The sequence below is a fragment of the Nothoprocta perdicaria genome, unplaced genomic scaffold (assembly GCF_003342845.1).
Source record: "Nothoprocta perdicaria isolate Ctin4 unplaced genomic scaffold, notPer1 scaffold_178, whole genome shotgun sequence".
In the NCBI taxonomy this organism is placed as follows: Eukaryota; Metazoa; Chordata; class Aves; order Tinamiformes; family Tinamidae; genus Nothoprocta; species Nothoprocta perdicaria.
This window is the reverse complement of record NW_020454960.1, coordinates 5850-16704: the sequence shown is the minus strand read 5'-3', so window position 1 is coordinate 16704 and position 10855 is coordinate 5850.

Genomic DNA, 10855 nt, shown 5'->3' with positions numbered 1-10855 from the left:
TTTGGCCTTTATATTTTTCCAGAAGGCAAATCTATAGAATGCAGAGATACTTTAACTGGTGAATGTAAAAACAGCACAGGCCTCCCAAGGAGAGCATCACAGTCTTAAAATTATTCTTTAAATATTCTCCCCTTAATTATTAGGGAAATCATATATCAACATTTAGGTGATGAAAGGCCAAAATGTGATCACATTCTTTCCTCCGAGGTTACTTGCCTTTATCTCATTTGATGCTGCCATTCATGCTTATTTTAAATTATAACAGTAAGTAGTAGGCTGATGTGACATCAAAAAAAAAAAAAAAAAAAAAAAAGCAGATTGAGGGTTTCAAAACTGAAATGCAAAGGAAAAAAATCCAACTAATTTAAAAATCAAATATTTCCTCTCAGTTTGGTTAGCATCCATTGACTGCAACAAATATATCTTCAGGAGAAGATAGGGCATTAAATTGGAATCCAAAAAGCTGTGGTGCAGATAATCATCAGGTAAATAGAAGAAATTGGATCAGAAAGGATGTGTTACCCTATAGAATAAGGCAATGTATAGATTACTACACAGGCAGTCTGTCTGCACAAAGCAGCAGGTGTGTCAAATAGTATCTTAAGGCATTACAGTACCACCTCCCAAGCAGACTTTTCCATACATAGCAACTGCTGAATAAAGATGTGCCTGTGTTGTCATTCTTGGGCTTTTTTTCTGCAACTTTAAGTGCTAGGAAGAGGCTTGTTTTAAAAAAAGATTGATTTTTGGAATGTTACAGGATGGAACACATCTGTTGAAGTACTTATATCTTTGGTTATGATGAGAACTAGAACTAGCCATCTAAATATATTAATGTAAAAGTGTCAAATCTCTTCAGGAAAAAAAAGAAAAAAAAGAACAAACCACTGTATTGGTGATACATAGGTCTTTTCCAGGTAGAATTTAGCCCTTGATCTAACAAGAGGCAATTCGCATGCAGTGCTGTGCCTTGCAGGGTTACTGGTACCTCAACTGGTAATTCTGTTGATGCTGGTTTCCCAAAATGAAGTGAAACCTCCTTGCACTGGAGGCCTGTAGTGCTGAAAAATGCTGTGGAGTGTGAAAAAAGTGAAGTGTGAAGTTTAAATCTCTGTTCCTAGTGCAACTCGTGCGAGTGTGTAAGGGACTACCCTCCAAAGAGAATTGGTGCACTTACCTGGGATGAAAAGGTGGAGGTTTGAGTCTGAATTAAGGAGAGCAGGAATGCAATCAGATAGATTCACAAGACATTTAAGTACTCTCTTTTTGTTGTGATTTTGCCATCCTCACTCCAAAAAGTCTCTTCCAGAAGATGCTTTGATAGAAGAGTGTTTCTCCAACAATTAGCTGTTTAGTCCTGTGACATACTATATTATAGCACTGGACTAAAATTTGCAAAGTAGTAGCTTTTGTCCTACCTCAGCTTCTGACCTTTTGCATTACCTTATTTTTCTTTCCTTCTGGCTTCAGTCTATCTGGCTGCAGTGACTGGGTGTGACTATTTACTGATACTTGCAAAAAGTGAGAAAATACCTGTGACCAAGTTCATGGGACCAAGTTCATGCTTGTCTGTGTTAGAAGTATCTAGAGATAGATGCATATTTTAATATGCAAAGCTGGATGCATATTTTAATATGCAAAGCTTTGCATGTTTTTAATAATGGTGGATCTGGCTCTATTTATTTGAGTAGTGCATCATTTCTAAAACCGACTGTATGCAGGAAATGACTGATTTTTGTGAAGGAAGCAAAAAGTGCCTTTAAACTCCACCAGTAATACCCAGTTAACCTGCCTTTGCAGTTATTCTTTAGAGACAGAGGTAATGTTTCTTAATGTGGTAAGGCCTCAGTGTATGTGTCAAGACAGCCCGAGAGTTGCAGAAAAGCTGCCTAACTTGGGCTGCAAAACTTCAGTCATTGTGAAAGGATCTTATTTTGAAGAGGCTCTTCCAGAAAAGGTCCTTTTACGCCTGATGGGGAGGAATTTTTATGATCAGTATCACAAGGTACTGGCTATCTTCACTTGTGGGCAATGCAAATAAGTAGAACATTTCAAGTTGCATAGAAAAATATTAGCTTTGGATGAAGCTCTGTTTATACAAGAACCTTTAATTTCACCATTGACCCTCGCAGCTTATTAAGCTATTAATACTTATGACATCTCTGTGTTAAATTGCTGTCAATGTAGACTGATGGCTTTCCAGCACAGCTCTTCCAAGGGATGAATGGGGGTAAGTGGTCTATAGAATCATTTAGGGAAAACATAAGGACACAACCTCTAGCAAATTTTTGGTCTGAGAAAACAAGGCTCTTACTTTTCTAGCGATTTGAAATACTGCAGATTTGGAGACTTCCAGAACTTCTGAGAATGCTAAAATTGTTCACAGACTCATTTTCACACTTAGCTTAAGCAAGAGCTCCACAGGCCTGCGCAGCATCGTGGCAGTCCACTTCAAAGGCTAAAAGAGATCAGCAACGCCTCTTTAGTGATCATCTGATGCCATTCAAATATTGTTACGGCATGCAATAATGCATTACAAGAATCCTGCATGAAACAGTGACAAATATGYTTAAAAATACAGCTCTGTGGCGTGGTTGTCCCAAGGAATCGCAGGGGACTATTTGCGAGGGGGAACAAATAGCCGCTTTAATGCCGTGACTCTTCCCTTTCATCCCCTAACACCTGATGTTACGGGACCATCAAGATRTGACAAATCTTTCGTTCAGTTTGGTTTATACATGACCTTGGTGCTTATGAAAGAATGTTAATTCATCCAACTCTGCTTTCAATGATGGCAAGAGTTTTATTCCTGTTTTTCGTGACCGACGTGGAATTTTTCGTGTCTGCGGCACAGTTGCAAAGCACAGCAAGAAGGGACTTGGTTTCTGTAGGCACACAGTCACATTAGATGTGACAGACAGTAAAGCTTGCCTGGAGGTTCATCTGCAAGACATGTCCAACTAACACTGAGAGAAAAAACTACACCCAGTTTCGGTATCTTAGAGTATTTTAGAGCATTTTGAGAGCCTTGACGTAAAGTTACAGTGGCTGTCAGGCTCACTAAGGCTATATTGACACAAATTGTTAACAAGTAATACTATTTTTGTACATTATGACTTTATCCAGAGAACCCTAAAGTGAGAGTGTGAAGGAATGATATTTATTCAGCCAGACACAAAGCTGCTGGAGATTTGATTTGTTACGAAAACACTCGGGCTAGACGGGGGCAGAGGGTAATATAGTAGTGTGATTAAAAAAAAAAAAAAAAAAAAAGGTGATATGATAGCAAGAAAAGGTCAACATTCAAGCAAAAGAGAAAAAGGAAAACACATCTCAAAAGATATGGGCGTGAATGTTGAAATTTGAGATGTCCAAACTCCAATAACTTCCAGTATCATTACAGAAACACTAATTTACTTACCACCATTTGTTTTGATGGTGATTACCTTTAATATGTCCTTGGCCTRTAAACTCAGTTTTGAGATAAGTTTTAGAAGAGCTGAAAATGGCCCCAGAAAYTTAACACTTAATTGAGGCCTTCTGTCATTAACCAACGTATTGCTTTGCAGTGGAGTTCTGTAAGCAAGGTAGATGAAAGTCATCTCAGGCTCACGAGCCATCCCAGTAGAAGCTGGCATCCAGATGGACCCTACTGGTATTAGTGTGATGAAGGCTTTCAGATAAACATTCAGTTAGTTTGAAACACAACAATGAAATGGCATTGGATTATAACAAAAACAGAGCAGTATTAATATCTGTATTTGTATTTGCTGGAAGATCCTAAAAGGTCTGCTCTATTTTTTAATTTGATTTTTAATAACGTCCTCACTGAAAAAYGAATAACATATGAAATCCTTAGTGTATTTGCAAGTTAATAATAAAAAGAATTGATTCAAAGTCTGRAAAAGCTTTGCCCTTTTAAATGTCAAAATCATAGTAATCAAGCATAAAAATGACCAAGTATGATTGCCTGTAAAATAATAACCCAAAAAATGTACCTCACMCACCTATTCAGGCCCAAATACCTGTGGCTTGCCTGAGATAATAGCATTTTCATTCTTAGGGTCGCAGCTGGCTGAGTGCCTAATATTAAACTGCTAATGGAATTAGGGGGCTGGCCATCAGAGGGGTTTGGCAAAGAAAAAGAAATATAGCTCTTCATAACCCCAAATATAATGAAAAAGCAAGTTAGCCTTTTTACTAGGTGGATGTAGACTCCGAAAGTGCATCTATCAGCTCATATCACTCAGCAACTTACTGCTTTAAGTGAGATCTCTTTTTGAGAATTATAATAAGATCGGTATGTGTAAGAACACATTCCTGCTGGCATCTCAGTCCCTTCCCCTTCTCCCTGACATCCGACACTCTTTGACACAAAATTAAAATCACGATGAAATTACCAGCGATTTGTTTAAGATTAATAGATTCACTTCTCCCTCTGGTTATGTGAACAAAAACCAGTCACAACCAGAGAATTATTTGGCTATACAAATCTGTTCTCTTCCTTGCTAGATTTTAATACTGATACCATGAATTTCTGTTACAGAATTCTCATTCAGAGATTTTGATGCATCTTTCAAGTATTGGCAAACAAAGCCTGGAAAAATCTGGCAATGCAGGTAAAAAGTGCCTCCGTTTTACTAAAGTGCAGACTGAGCTGGATGGCACTTCTCAAATTTCTAAGTTATTTATTAATATCTAAGTTACTTATTGTTATCAGTATAGATTAKRGGTTGACCTGCCTCAAAGTAGCTCTGCAGAGAGGGATTTGTGAGTCCTGGTTGACAACAAGTTATCCATGAGTCAGCAGTGTGCCCTTATGGCAAAGGAGGCCAATGGGATCCTGGCCTGCATCAGGAGGAGTGTTGCCAGCAGGTCAAGGGACGGGATCCTGCCTCTCTACTCAGCTCTGGTGAGGCCAAACCTGGAGCACTGGCTGCAGTTCTGGGCTCCCCAGTATAAGAGGGATGTGAAACTTCTAGAGATACTCCAGCAGCGAGCAACAAAGATGATCACGGGACTAGAGCTTCTGCTGTATGAGGAACGACTAAGTGAGCTGGGCCTCTTTAGGCCGGAGAAGAGAAGGCTGAGATTGCATCTGCCTAAGGGGAGAATGTAGGGAGGAAGGGGCCAATCTCCTCTCGTTGGTGGCCAGCGATAGAACAAGGGGTAATGGTAATAAGCTGAAACACAGAAGTTCCATTTCCATATGAGGAAGAACATCCTTACTGTTAGTGTTACAGAGCACTGGACCAGGCTGCCCAGAGAGGCTGTGGAGCCCCTTTCTCTGGAGATCTTCCACACCTGCCTGGATGCCACCCTGTGCCATRYACTCCAGGTGTCCCTGCTGGAGCAGGAGGGTTAGAGTAGATGATCCCTAGGGGTCCCTTCCAAGCTCAGTCGTTCTGTGTGATTCTGTGATTATCAAGTTACTAACTTGCAATGTGCAGCACAGAAATCAGAGCGTGTAATTGCTGTGTCCCACTTGCAATAAAACATCAGTGCCTCCCTTCACATACTGCTGTCCCCGCTGGAGTTCCTTTGCATTAAAGATGTGAGTTCCTGGGCCAAACTAATGCAGTGATCTTCTGGATTTTACTTCAGGTATGGGGACATATTTTCATCCTCTGGACACAACTGCAGTTTGTCTCTTTGCACAGCCAAATATATATGAAGCCGTTACTCCACTCTCCTGCTCTCTGCAATTCAGTCCCACTGTCCTGTGCCCCATCAGCTCTATACAAGGCACATCTAATATCAGTATAAATGTGATACAAATGCCCTTGATACAGTGATATCAGGGAAAAAGCTGGTTAAACACTGTGACAACTGAGAAAATGCTATCTCCTTTTAAGATACCTGTAAGTGGCTTGCCCCACTCCCATCGCCCCTCTTCAGATCTGTGGCCTCTTCAGTCTCATTCAAGGTTCACTTTTGCTCCAGGTAGGCGAGCGGAGCTGCAGAAGCCTGTGACCATCACTAGATGGTGTGCACGGTCCACCAGCTGGAGCACAGCTTGGATACACAGCTCCGGGGTCTCAGCCCTGGAGCAGCATGACTCAGGGTGAGAAGGACGAGCCCAGGTCTTCCTGCAAAAGTCTGGGTAGTCAAAGATGGTATTTTACAAATTAAAAGGGAGAAAGAGTTACCTCGCTGCATGCATTGTMACTTAATATACTTTATTCTAAGGATAGATTTTAAATCACATTCMAAAGTTCCTGCACTTCTGATCTTCTAATCAGTTTTACTGCAGTAAAGCAACTGCAGTAACTGCATTGTTTATTGCAGTAAAACAGTGTGTAAGGAAATATTTTGGTTAGCTCTGAAGAACTTGGTACCAGATGGAAAGATGAACACTGGGATTTTACAATCATTTTGTTAACCTGCAGAGATATACTGTGGCCTAGTAAAATGTCCACCCAGCTAACATTGCCATTAGGGATAGGTATTGAAGTGGATTCTTTCTTAGACATGTCAATGAGAACTGATATGCTCCAAAATGCTTTTATCTATAGTTTTTTTGAAACAAAGAGTATAGAAAGGTACCTGATGCTGAATTCAGTCATTTCTGCATGGCAGAGCTCGSAGGGTGGTCATCAGTGGCACTGAGTCCAGCTGGAGGCCTGTRGTTAGYGGTGTCCCCCAGRRRTCRGTYCTCRGTCCGGTCCTGTTCAACTTATTCATTAACGACCTGGATGAAGGGCTGGAGTGCTCCCTCAGCAAGTTTGCYGMYGATACCAAACTGGGWGGARTAGCTGATAGCCCTGAGGGCTGTGCTGCCATCCAGAGGGACCTGGACAGACTGGAGGACTGGGCGGTGAGAAACCTCATGAGGTTCAACAGGGGCAAGTGCARGGTCCTGCACTTGGGGAGGAATAACCCTGGACACCAGTRCAGATTAGGGGTGGACCTGCTGGAGAGCAGYCCCGCAGAGAGGGACCTGGGCGTCRTGGTGGACGACAAGTTGACCATGAGGCAGCAGTGTGCCCTGGTGGCCAAGAAGGCCAATGGGCCTTCTTATATTATGAAGATTTGGGTTCTCCAAAAACAATGCTGTGACCTCCTTAGCTTTCAACACAAAAAATAAAGTCTGACCACTTGAGATATTAATCACCGTAGTATAACCATATGTAAGAAGTGATTGTAAGAGGTCAACTCTTTCTTTAAGAAATGTTGCTTCAAAGAAACTCTGATTACCAGAAATCCATGTTTTAACAACAAGAGTTGCTAAGTACATTGTATCTACTTCAAATTTACACTGTGTCCCCTGAGCCTCACTCCTGCATGCATTTGAATATCCAAGTCAGTGGTGGAGAGCTGATTTCTCCTCCTCCGGGAGCATAACATCAAGAGTATAACCTGCTGTCACCATGAGCAGTATTCAGCTTGCCTATGGCCACACATAAAAACTCCTAACTTACTTCCTAGTGAGAAGTGATCACTCAGTGCATGCAGTTAGAGTGAYTGAACGTGCTATCAAGGCATATCCAACACACACCTGCAGAACCCAACTCCCAAACAGCCAACGGTCACACACAGGGAGTGAAGGTCTCGCASATGCTACTAGTGTACATCAACRTTTCTGCAGATTATGTTGTACTAAGGATTTAGATCCTTGGTACAGCAACCTAAAAATCMTTCTCTGGAGGTYTTCAAASCTGCCTGGATGCCGCCCTGTGCTTGAGCAGGGGGCTTGTACCAGATGATCTCTAGAGGTCCCTTCCAACCTCAACCATCCTGTAAATATATTCTGTAAATATATTCTCCTTGTATTCCATCTCTTTTCCTTTTATAGGGATTCCTTTATAGGGATTCTTCTACAATACCTTCGCCTGAAAAAAGGTGAAAGAACTGTGCTGTAGAAAAACAAGACAGYTTAAAGGCAGAGGAGAAAGTAAGGAAAAGGATTTAGTAGAAGGCTGTACTATTTTGCTCACAAGCGTGACTTAGGAAGGAAACTCAGCCTGACTTAGGCTTCATGTTTTTTAGCCAGCATTTGAGGCACCGAACAAAACTGATTTTACTGTMGAGAAGTGTAATGTCTGAGTGTGGAGGAATCACACGGGAAAGGCAGCAGAAAGGTAGCCTTTAGGAATGGCAYRTGTTGGCAGCACTTGGATTAGCAAGTCATTGAGATCCTGCCCCCATCTGTGTGCAGCTTGCTGAGATATTCAGACTGGGAGAGAAAGGGGAGGACAAATTCTGATGCTTCACAGTTAGGAGGGAAGGGCTGATCACTGCCAGCTGCTAAAGTGTGCAAGAAAGCAGATCCCAAACCAACACGTAGTCGTGATCCTRAGAGACGTTAGGTGGACTAGATAAGTGGTGTCCCTTGTCCTCTGTGTCATCACCAGGAATGCTGAACAGCCCATGTGGATTCMAGCCTCTTGATGTCTGAATGCYTGGCATACTGTTTTATCACATACACCTGGGTGTTTGTGTGTAGATAGCATGTGACTGCGAGTATGAACTGCTCCTCTGAGGTTTCACACTGACCTTTCCTGCATTGCTGTGGCAGTGCTGCATATCCTGCATGTCTTAGGCATGTGCTTTTGCATGTGGGGCATACAGGTGGCATGGCATACAGGTTACACTGTAGCTGTAATGCAAATTGCTGTTAGATGCTATGATGATGCAGATTGGTCGCAGTAATCTCTCTGACTCCGCTGACAGGAGGGGCTCTCTGTCTAAGGTATTTGGTCCTGGCTCTCCTGCTCTTTCTGCAGCATTATTTTTAGGTAAAACAGCTGGGCTGGCTTTCCCCCTGTAAGCTGGTCAATTACAGATACTTGTTTTTCTCATYGTCTCTTGAGTACTAGTCCAGTTTCCATTCTTATAAACCACACCAATGTTTCCTAAACCCTGGGGGGACAACTGCCAAGACAAACAGCCACAGGYGAGTTATTCTGTCTTTCTGTGCCAACAGTGACCAGGGGTGGAATGGTGCTGCTCTCTGGGTTAGCGCCCTGGGGTTGAAGATGTTTTATGCAGCAAGGTGGCGGGGACAGAAAATGCTTGGAATGAAGAACAAGGAAAGCTTTCCAAAATGGAGGGGGCTTTTGAAGAGCAAAGCTAGAACTTCACGAAGATCCAGATTGCTAAACCTCTTATCTAGGCGCCTAGCGCGCTCCTAAAGAACAAAACCATTAACTTTTTTTTTTTTTTTTTGAAAAAGTTTTTGTGTATGTGTTAGCACAGCAATGCAGGAATAGAGTATCATAAAGGAAGAGAAGGTTATTCTGATGCCTGGGATCCTTTAAGAGAGGAATTCTAAAAGTCTTTCTCTGGTTAAGCGTTAAGCATAGCGTGCCTAAGGGACCTCAGATGAATCTCCAGCAAAAGGTACTTTGGAATATAAAAGAAATCACTTCTTTTATAATCATACTTGTATATTTTATGCAGAGCTGCAGTGTCRTCTATGGCATCTGTTGCCAAAGTCACTGCCAGGCTGTCTTCTGTTGTGCAAGAGAACAGCAAGATGTTAATAGGGAGGGAAAAGATCTTTGTGASAGAAGAACAAGGATGATGGTGGGAATATTGTGCAGGAATAGCTCTGGAGAATCATTTAATGCCGTGCCCCTGTAGATAGAGGATTTTAATAAAAATTAAAAGAGCAGAAGAGAAGATTGCACACATGCTGATGATAGATGAATATGCCTGCTTCAGTGCTTCTGGGATGGATAAAGCTAGTGAAGAAAGCATTCAACGTTGGCTTAAGAACTGTAATAAATGCAAAATTCCATAGTTAATGCATCATTAAATAATTGGCTGCAACTGATTTATAGGTGCAATATGCTACACTGTGTCAAAGCATGTGGGATAATAAATGGTATCAMAAAAATATACTCCTGAAACTTTTGTTTTAACCAACCTTTGAATTTKAATAGMACATGGCTCTGTAGAATGGGACTGCCCTATTGAAYGTGACAGCCTAATAGGTAAAAGCTTCATGCTAGTTCCATTTTAGGCTTTTTTAAGCAAGTGAGGTTGTGGACCRGTGAATCAGGCTTGTGACTGGGACTTGGGATATCCATCCTCTCTTCCTTGTTCTGTCATTGACACTCTGACACGTGTAAATCCAGTCTTCACGGGGACTGAGGGACTTAATGCTTGCAGGGGACATCTTCCCACTTTCCACATTCACTCTTCAAAAGAGAATTGCTTGTSGTCTCTCKTCCAAAAGGGGTTATTTTCTCCTGATGTTTGTTCAGGGGAAAAAGCAATGTTCCCTCCTCTCCTTTAGCACCCCACCTCAGTCAGGTGTTAAAGCCTTTACCGAAGAAGTAAAATGGCCCAATTCTGTTTTGTCCTTGCCCAAATTTTTCTTCCCCTTGCCCTTCCCCGATGTCTTTCCAGTCTTTGCCTAACCTTGGAGTTGGCTGCTAAGCAGCATTGACAGCCTCTCTTGCTGAATGAATGTTCTCTCACGCAGAAAACAAGAAATTGCTGGGCCAGGTAAAGAGAAGGCAAGTTGGACCTGACCAGACTGCTGACAGGACATTCAGTTGGAAGAGGTCCCTCTCTCCTAGTGCCCAGACGACCACCTACATACTTGGCAAAACTTCCTTTTTGGACTAGTGCAAAGAGCCCTTGTGCTAGCTCATGCATTTAYAATGCATGCCTAATAACACTAAGGGGTGAATTAATTGTAATAAATCATCTATTTGATTAATTTAAGCCTTTTTCTATGTAGAAAATGTGTTTGTAAACAAGGCTGAATGTTTGTATCATTCTAAATTATTAAACAAGTGTAATTCTGCAGTTCTRTTTCAGTCTGCAGGAAGTATTTGCTAGGATTTATCTGCATGTATGCTCTTCATATGGTGTGCTTAGTAATACAATAATTTCAGTCTGT